Source organism: Lagenorhynchus albirostris, chromosome X (assembly GCF_949774975.1).
Source record: "Lagenorhynchus albirostris chromosome X, mLagAlb1.1, whole genome shotgun sequence".
NCBI lineage: Eukaryota > Metazoa > Chordata > Mammalia > Artiodactyla > Delphinidae > Lagenorhynchus > Lagenorhynchus albirostris.
The window spans coordinates 112,654,217-112,664,552 of NC_083116.1; positions in this window are offsets into that span (position 1 = coordinate 112,654,217).

Genomic DNA, 10,336 nt, shown 5'->3' on the forward strand with positions numbered 1-10,336 from the left:
GTAGGTCTACGTCTTTATTCCCGTCTTGCCTCTAGGTACTTCATGACCATGTTTTTTTTAATATTTATTTTTTAGTTTCCATTAATATGTGTTAGCATACGGTATTTGTATTTCTCTTTCTGACTTACTTCACTGTGTATGACAGTCTCTAGGTCCATCCACCTTGCTACACATACCTCAGTTTCGTTCCTTTTTATGACTGAGTGATATTCCATTGTATATATGTGCCACATCTTCTTTATCCATTCATCTCTCGATGGACGCTTAGGTTGCTTCCATGTCCTGGCTATTGTAAATAGAGTTGCAATGAATATTTTGGTACGTGACTCTTTGAATTATGGTTTTCTCAGGGTATATGCCCAGTAGTGGGATTGCTGGGTCATATGATAGTTTTTAGGTTTTTAAGGAACGTCCATTTTGTTCTCCATAGTGGCTGTATCAATTTATATTCCCAGCAACAATGCAAGAGGGTTCCCTTTTCTCCACACCCTCTCCAGCATTTATTGTGTGTAGATTTTTTGATGATGGCCATTTTGACCAGTGTGAGATGATATTGCAGTGTAGTTTTGATTTGCATTTCTCTAATGATTAATGATGTTGAGCATTCTTTCATGTGTCTGTTGGCAATCTATATGTCTTCTTTGGAGCCATGTCTGTTTAGGTCTTCTGCCCATGTTTGGATTGGTTTGTTTGTTTTTTTCATTTTGAGCTGCATGAGTTGCTTGTATGTTTTGGAGATTAATCCTTTGTCAGTTGCTTAATTATCAAATATTTTCTCCCATTCTGAGGGCTGTCTTTTCATCTTGTTTATGGTTTCCTTAGGTGTGCAAAAGCTTTTAAGTTTCATTAGGTCCCATTTGTTTATTTTTGTTTTTATGTCCATTTCTTAGGAGGTGGGTCAAAAAGGGTTTTGCTGTGATGTATGTCATAGAGTGTTCTGCCTATGTTTTCCTCTAAGAGTTTGATGGTGTGTGGCCTTACATTTAGGTGTTTAATGCATTTTGAGTTTATTTTTGTGTATGGTGTTAGGGAGTGTTCTAATTTCATTCTTGTACATGTAGCTGTCCAGTTTTCCCAGCACAAATTGTTGAAGAGGCTGTCTTTTCTCCACTGTATATTCTTGCCTCCTTTATCAAAGATAAGGTGACCATATGTGCATAGGTTTATCTCTGGACTTTCTATCTTGTTTCATTGATCAATATTTGTGTTTCTGTGCCAGTACCATACTCTCTTGTTCACTGTAGCTTTGTTGTATAGTCTAAAGTCAGGGAGCCTGATTCCTCCAGCTCCGTTTTTCTTTCTCAAGATTACTTTGGCTCTTCGGGGTCTTTTGTGTTTCCATACAAATTGTGGAATTTTTTGTTCTAGTTCTGTGAAAAATGCCAGTGGTAGTTTGATAGGGATTGCATTGAATCTGTAGATTGCTTTGGGTAGTAGAGTCATTTTCACAATGTTGGTTCTTCCGATTGAAGAACATGGTATATCTCTCCATCTATTTGTATCATCTTTAATTTCTTTCATCAGTGTCTTATAATTTTCTGCCTAGAGGTCTTTTGTCTCCTTAGCTAAGTTTATTCCTAGATATTTCATTCTTTTTGTTGCAATCGCGAATGGGAGTGTTTTCTTAACTTCAGTTTCAGATTTTTCATCATTAGTGTATAGGGACGCAAGAGATTTATGTGCATTAATTTTGTATCCTGCTACTTTACCAAATTCATTGATTAGCTCTAGTAGTTTTCTGGTAGCATCTTCAAGGTTCTCTATGTTGAGTATCATGTCATCTGTAAACCGTGAGAGCTTTATTTCTTCTTTTCCTATTTGAATTCCTTTTTCTTCTCTGATTGCTGTGGTTAAAACTTTGAAAACTATGTTGAATAGTAGTGGTGCGAGTGGGCAGTGCTGTCTTGTTCCTGATCTTAATGGAAATGGTTTCAGTTTTTCACCTTTGAGGACGATGTTGGCTGTTGGTTTGTCATATATGGCCTTTGTTATGTTGAGGAAAGTTCCCTCTATGCCTACTTTCTGGAGGGTTTTTATTATCAATGGGTGTTGAACTTTGTCAAAAACTTTCTCTGCGTTTATTGAGATGATCATATGGTGTTTCTCCTTTAGTTTGTTAATATGGTGAATCACATTGATTGATTTGCATATATTGAAGAATCGTTGTATTCCTGGGATAAACCCCACTGGATCATGGTGTATGTTCCTTTTAATGTGCTGTTGGATTCTGTTTGCTAGTATTTTGTTGAGAATTTTTGCATCTATATTCATCAGTAATATTGGCCTGTAGTTTTCTTTCTTTGTGACATCTTTGTGTGGTGTTAGTATCAGAATGATGGTGGCCTCGTAGAATGAGTTTGGGAGTGTTTCTCCTTCTGCTATATTTTGGAAGAGTTTGAGAAGGATAGGTGTTAGCTGTTCTCGAAATGTTTGATGGAATTCGTTGTGAAGCCATCCGGCCCTTTGATGCTGTTTGTTGGAAGATTCTTAATCGCAGTTTCAATTTCAGTGCTTGTGATAGGCCTATTCAAGTTTTCGATTTCTTCCTGGTTCTGTCTCGCAAGGTTGTGCATTTCTAAGAATTTGTCCATTTCTTCCAGGTTGTCCATTTTATTGGCATAGAGATGCTTGCAGTCATCTCTCATGATCCTTTGTATTTCTGCATTGTCAGTTGTTACCCTTTTTCATTTCTAATTTTATTGATTTGAGTCTTCTCACTTTTTTTCTTGATAAGTCTGGCTAATGGTTTGTCAATTTTGTCTTCTCAAAGAAGCTGCTTTTAAATTTATTGATCTTTGCTATCATTTCTTTTTATTTACTTCTGATCTGATCTTTATGATTTCTTTTCTTCTGCTAACGTTGGGCTTTTTTGTTTTCTTTCTCTAATTGCTTTACGTGTAAGGTTAGATTGTTTATTTGAGATTTCTCTTGTTTCTTGAGGTAGGATTTTATTGCTGTAAACTTCCCTCTTAGAACTGCTTTTGCTGCATCCCATAGGTTTTGGGGCATCGGGTTTCATTGTCATTTGTGTCTCGGTATTTTTTGATTTCCTCTTCGATTTCTTCAGTGATCTGTTGATTAAGTAGTGTGTTGTTTATCCTCCATGTTTTTGTATTTCTTACGGAATTTTTCCTGTAATTGATATCTAGTCTCATAGCGTTGTGGTCGGAAAGATTCTTGATACGATTTCAATTTTCTTAAATTTACCAAGGCTTGATTTGTGACCCAAGATGTGATCTGTCCTGGAGAATGTTCCAGGAGCACTTGAGAAAAATGTGTATTCTGTTGTTTGTGGATGGAATATCCTATAAATATCAGTTAAATCCATCTTGTTTAAGGTATTTAAAGTTTGTGTTTCCTTATTTATTTTCATTTTGGATGATCTGTCCATTGGTGAAAGTGGGGTGTTAAAGTCCCCTACTATGATTGTGTTACTGTCATTTTCCCCTTTTATGGCTGTTAGTTTTTGCCTTACTTATTGAGGTGCTCCTGTGTTGGGTGCATAAATATGTACAATTGTTATGTCTTCTTCTTTGATTGATTACTTGATCATTATGTAATGTCCTTCTTTGTCTCTTGTAATAGTCTTTGTTTTAAAGTCTATTGTGTGTGATATGAGAATTGCTACTCCAGCTTTCTTTTGATTTCCATTTGCATGGAATATCTTTTTCCATCCCCTCACTTTCAGTCTGTGTGTCCCTAGGTCTGAAGTGGGTCTTTTGTAGACAGCATATAAACGGGTCTTGTTTTTGTATCCATTCAGCCAATCTGTGTATTTGGTTGGAGCATTTAGTCCATTTACATTTAAGGTAATTCTCGGTATGTATGTTCCTATTCCCATTTTCTTAATTGTTTTGGGTTTATTATTGTAGGTGTTTTCCTTGTCTTGTGTTTCCTGCCTAGAGAAGTTCCTTTAGCATTTGTTGTAAAGCTGGTTTGGTGGTGCTGAATTCTCTTAGCTTTTGCTTGTTTGTAAAGATTGTAATTTCTCCATGAAATCTGAATGAGATCCTTGCTGGGTAGAGTAATCTTGGTTGTAGGTTTTTCTCCTTCATCACTTTAAATATGTCCTGCCACTCCCTTCTGGCTTGCACAGTTCCTGCTGAAAGATCAGCTGTTAACCTTATGGGGATTCCCTTATGTGTTATTTGTTGTTTTTCCCTTGCTGCTTTTAATATTTGTTCTTCTTTATTTAATTTTTGATCCTTTGATTAATATCTCTGTAGGCGTATTTCTTCTTGGATTTATCCTGTATGGGTCTCTCTGTGCTTTCTGGACTTGATTAACTCTTTCCTTTCCCATATTATGGAAGTTTTCAATTATAATCTGTTGAAATATTTTCTCAGTCGCTTTCTTTTCCTCTTCTTCTGGGACCAGTATAATTCGAATGTTTGTGTGTTTAATGGTGTCCTAGAGGTCTCTGAGATTGTCTTCAATTCTTTTCATTCTTCTTTCTTTCTTTCTTTCTTTTTTTTTTTTGTGGTACGCGGGCCTCTCACTGCTGTGGCCTCTCCCGTTGCGGAGCACAGGCCCCGGATGCACAGGCCCAGTGGACATGGCTCTTGGGCCCAGCCACTCCACGGCATGCGGGATCCTCCCAGACTGGGCCACGGACCCGTGTCCCATGCATCGGCAGGGGGACTCCGAACCACTGCGCCACCAGGGAAGCCCTCATTCTTCTTTCTTTATTCTGCTCTGCAGTAGGTATTCTCAGTCTTTTATCTTCCAGGTCACTTATCCGTTCTTCTGCCTCAGTTATTCTGTTATTGATCCCTTCTAGAGAATTTTTAATTTCATTTATTGTGTTGTTCATCACTGTTTGTTTGCTCTTTAGTTCTTTCAGGTCCTTCTTAAATGTTTCTTGTATTTTCTCCATTCTATTTCCAAGATTTTGGATCAGCTTTACTATCATTATTCTGAATTCTTTTTCAGGTAAGCTGCCTATTTCCTCTGCATTTGTTAGGTTTGATTGGTTTTTGCCTTGCTCCTTCATCTGCTGTGTGTTTCTCTGTCTTCTCATTTTGCTTAATTTACTGTGTTTGGGGTCTCCTTTTCGCAGGCTGCAGGTTCGTAGTTCCCGCTGTTTTTGATGTCTGTCCCCAGTGGCTAAGGTTGGTTCAGTGGGTGGTGTAGGCTTCCTGGTGGAGGGGGCTAGTGCCTGTGTTCTGGTGGATGAGGCTGGATTTTGTCTTTCTAGTGGGCAGGTCCACGTCTGGTGGTGTGTTTTGCGGTGTCTGTGGCCTTATTATGATTTTAGGCAGCCGCTGTGGTAATGGATGGGATTGTGTTCCTGTCTTGCTAGTTGTTTGGCATGAGGTGTCCAGCACTGTAGCTTACTGGTCGTTGAGTGGAACTGGGTCTTGGCGTTGAGATGGATATCTCTGGGAGATATTTGCCATTTTATATGACGTGGAGCTGGGAGGTCTCTTGTAGACCAGTGTCCTGAACTTGGCTCTCCCACCTCAGTGGTATAGCCCTGACGCCTGTTTGGTGCACCAAGAGCCAGTCCTGCACACGGCTCAGAATAAAAGGGAGGGGAAAAAAAGAAAGGAAGAAGATAAAATAAAAAAAAATAAAACAAGTATTAAGAAAAAGATTTTTTAAGTAACCCAAAGAAAAATAGACAGACAGAACCCTAGGACAAATGGTAAAAGCACAGCTGTACAGACAAAATCACACACAGAAGCATACACATGCACCCTCACAAAAAATAGAAAAACAGAAAAAAAAATTGGTATCGTTGCTCCCAAAGTCCCCCTCCTCAATTTGGGATGATTTGTTGTGTATTCAGTTATTCCACAGATGCAGGGTACATCAAGTTGATTGTGGAGATTTAATCCGCTGCTCCTGAGGCTGCTGGGAGAAATTTCCCTTTCTCTTCTTTGTTCGCACTGCTCCCAGGGTTCAGTTTTGGACTTGGCCCCAACTCTGCCTGTAGGTCGCCTGAGGCCGTGTGTTCTTCGCTCAGACAGGGGTTAAAGGAGCAGCTGCTTCGGGGGCTCTGGCTCACTCAGGCCGGGGGGGAGGGAGGCATATGGATGCGGGGCGAGCCTGCAGCAGCAGAGGCCGGTGGGAAGTTGCACCAGCCTGATGCGCACCCTGCGTTCTCCCAGGGAAGTTGTCCCTGGATCACAGGACTCTGGCCGTGGCGGGCTGCACAGTCTCCCGGGTGGGGAGGTGTGGAGAGTGACCTGTGCTCGCACACAGGCTTCTTGGTGGCGGCAGCAGCAGCCTTAGCGTCTCATGCCCGTCTCTGGGGTCCGCAGTGATAGCTGTGGCTCGCGCCCATCTCGAGCTCCTTTAAGCAGTGTTCTGAATCCCCTTTCGTGCACCAGGAAACAAAGAGGGAAGAAAGTCTCTTGCCTCTTCGGCAGCTCCATACTTTTTCCCGGACTCCGTCCCGGCTAGCCGTGGCACACTAACCCCTTCAGGCTGTGTTCACGCAGCCAACCCCAGTCCTCTCCCTGGGTTCCGACCTCCGAAGCCCGAGCCTCAGCTCCCACCTCCCACCTGCCCCAGCAGGTGAGCAGACAAGCCTCTCGGGCTGGTGAGTGCTGGTCGGCACGGATCCTCTGTGTGGGAATCTCTCTGCTCTGCCCTCCGCATCCCTGTTGCTGTGCTCTCCTCCGCAGCTCCGAAGCTTCCCCCCCTCCACCACCCACAGTCGCCGCCCGCGAAGGGGCTTCCTAGCGTGTGGAAACTTTTCCTCCTTCATGGCTCCCTCCCACTGGTGCAGGTCCCGACCCTATCCTTTTGTCTGTTCTTTCTTTTTTCTTTTGCCCTACCCAGGTACGTGGGGAGTTTCTTGCCGTTTGGGAGGTCTGGGGTCTTCTGCCAGTGTGCAGTAGGTGTTCTCTAGGAGTTTTTCCACATGTAGATGTATTTCTGATGTATTTGTGGGGAGGAAGGTGATCTCTGCATCTTACTCTTCCGCCATCTTGAAGCTCCTCAGTCTATGTTTTATCAATCTCCAGATGTAGTAGTCTTATAACTAGTTCATCAACATCCCCAGAATCGAGTAAGTTAATTATCAAATCAAACAGAAAATGGTTTAATCATAGGGAATGTTAGAAAAAGAATGGTTTTTGAAGCCTATCAGTCCTATAGCTCAGTCTTGGCTACTTAACAGCTTTCGCCTAAAGTTGGCTGAGCCTTAGTTTTCCCACTTGTAAAATAGTGATAATGCCTTCGTCACGGGATTACTGGATGGATTAAATGGCATCCACAGGTTGACTACTCTTCATTTTCAACTTCAGAGAAATCCCATAAACACTAAATTATAGTCTCTACTCTGTAAAATATGGCCTCTTATCTTTTCCTTGGCTTAAATTTGTTTATGGTCCATAGTGTATTTTGGGAATGTTCTTGAAAGTGTCGCAGTTGGCTTTTTGTAGTCAGCTTTGAATTTGCTCTCCACAAAGTGAAGAAGCAGAAAAGTCAGGTGGTAATGACAAAATGCACTTGCATGGCCCTGTAATGCAGTTAACCCATAAATCCAAGGACCTCATTTAAGAAAAGGCACTGTATTTGAGTCTGTGTGCCTTCTCCTTAGCCAGTGGCAAGTTTCCTTGGCCTTTATTAAGGGCAAAAAAAGAAAACCTATTCACCAGGGAAAAAGAAAAAGAAATATTTGGGGTTAAAAGTCTACCTGACTAGCCCTGTAACAACCTTAAAGTCATACTTTCAGTGGCAAGAAAATTCCTCATTTAGTTTTCTTTACTAACCTACCTTTTCCCCCCAAAATAAAAGCAGTATCTTATTTTTAGAGAGCAAAATTTAAATCTAAAGTATTTCATTGTTCAAATAGTTATGAAAAGGCTGCTAAATCTATCATTGTAAATCTCATTCATGTGAATTGAAGGAAATAAAACAAAACACCCACCCTTCTTTTAAACAAATAAGGCACCATAACTAGCACAGTTTCTGGAATCTAACAGATCCCCAACAAATAAATCAGGCCGACGTAATTGTAGCAGTTGTTCAGGCTAAAACTTTTCTATATTCACATACATCCATAGTTCTAAGTTAAAAAATTTGAGGTTTTAGAGCCTATTAATGGAGGACTAAGGGCAATATGGGTTGGTCAGTTGGTTGGACTTCTGAGACCAGACCCACTTTAATGTATCATTTATGTCAACTTTTCATTTTCTGCCTGATTTTGTTGCTTACTCTTAAAGAACGGCCTGCCCTCTTTTCTCTTTTCCACCTTGAAGACTCCCTAATGCCACTCCTCAGGTGAATTTGGGGAGTCCTTCCCTAATGCCTCCATAACCACTTATACACTCTCCACTGTGGTACACCAGTACTGTATTGTAAGTACTTAGTTTTCTCTTGCTGTCTCTCTCCCAGCCCGGCACACACACACACACTTGTCTAGTATGTCCTCCAAAAAGGTCATAAGCTTTGTCCATCAGTGTTTCCACAGCACTTTACACGTGGTAGGCACACAGTAGGTGTTCAGTGTTTGAACTGAGTTTGCTGAATGGATGGATGGAAGAATGAACAAATCTTAAGGGGTTTGAAGCTTCATTGCTTTTCAGTGGAGTCCTCTGATGTCCTCTGAACTATTTTGCTGGTATCTGGAAACCATTAATAACTAGGGAAGAAGGAAAGGGGTTCAAGGAGTGAGAGTCAGCCGTCTTGCCACCCGTCACAACATTAGAAGAGACCTTGTAAACCCAACAGTTAGCTTCTCCATCTTCTACCACCTACTCAAGGAAGGTGTAAGACAGAGTAGGGTTCCAGCTGCTGAGGAGAGATACTGGTGATTTCTCCCATGCCATGGGGGCCACATATGAGTTGTACAAGGCTCAGAATACAAAATTGGAAATGCTTTAGATTCTCCGAAGGTCTTTTTTCCTTCTTTCAAGTTACTGTCAATCAAAGAAGTGCATTCCAAGGTCATAATAAAATGATGCAGGGATTGTTCATGCCACTGTTCCCTGATTACTGCAGTCAATCAAAAATCCATTTTATGTTATTGCAACATGATGGTGCTTGGTTTATTCAGCTGCATACCTAAGAGGGTCTTTGATTAAGCACATGGTCTGGGATTGAGCGAATATTGTCTTACGTACTTCGTACACAGACCTCCCCTTTGCAGATGACCCTCTAATCCCCCCCCAACCCCCAGAAGCACTTCTCACTTGAAAGAAAATTTAACCCAGCTTTATAGGAAAAGAAACACTTTCATCCTACTTGCTTATATTGTCTATTTTCAGCTGTTTTTCTTTGTACAGTACACTTTCTGGAAGGTGAATGCAGGTGCTCTTCCACATATATTTTCAAGGTATGTTTTTGCTCCAATGACAATTCACTTGTTTCTTACACGGTAAGCTCGGGAGTGTGGTGTTGGTCACAGCTGCTACCCTCTGTTCTTGCAGTTGGCAGCGCACATTCACCAAAGATCACCTACCCTGTTCACCCTCAAGCCCACAGTTGGAGAAAACTGCTTTTATTGTTAAAGCTATTCAGCTGCAATTAAGAGGGCACCTGAGAATTTGTGAACTCTTCAGTCCATTAGTTGCTGCGGCATTAGTGTCTGCGAGTAAAGGTTGCTTGTATCTTTTTAATTACTTAAATTCAATTTAACCTCCAACAGGATTGGCTGGGTCCTTTCCAAGTTGTATGTAGTTCTAGAATCTTAATGACCTTACTTTGGAGAATGCCCTGGGTTTTATTTTGGTGGCTAGCAACACCTATCATGTTCAAAAATTTGCATTTACTGTACTTACTTTGGGATCATTCTATCTTCTATTTTTCCCCTATGAACTTCTGACACTGATTTACAACATTATGCATGAGAAAGCATTTAATGTACTGGGGATAGCATGAAAGTCCTTGATTAACAGGGTATGTACCTGAATCAGTTATCTGTTGCCACAGTAATGCTGCATAATAAAGTTTTTGGTGACATACAACAACATACATTTATTTAGCTGATCCAGGCAGGGCTTGCTCCTGTGTCTCTAGTCAGGTGACATTTAACCAAGGCAGCTTTCTTGATACTGGCTGGGCTTGCTCAGAGGTATCTTGGTATGCTAGCTATCAGCTGATCTAAGGTGGCCTTGGCTGGAAAGACAGGAGCACTTCAGCTCTGCTCTACGTGTCTTTCATTTTCCAGCAGGCTGGCCCAAGAATGTTCTTGAAGCAATGGCAAAGGACAGGAGCAAGCAAGCCTACTTGCACAAGCACTTGTCAAGTATCTGTTTGCATCATGTTTGTTTATATCCTATTGGCGAATGCAAGTCAAAGTGAGTAGGAGTAGGTGGGTACTGGAAACTAACGGAGCAAAGGGCACAGAAATTGGGTGGAGTGAAGAACGAGATCCAGTTTC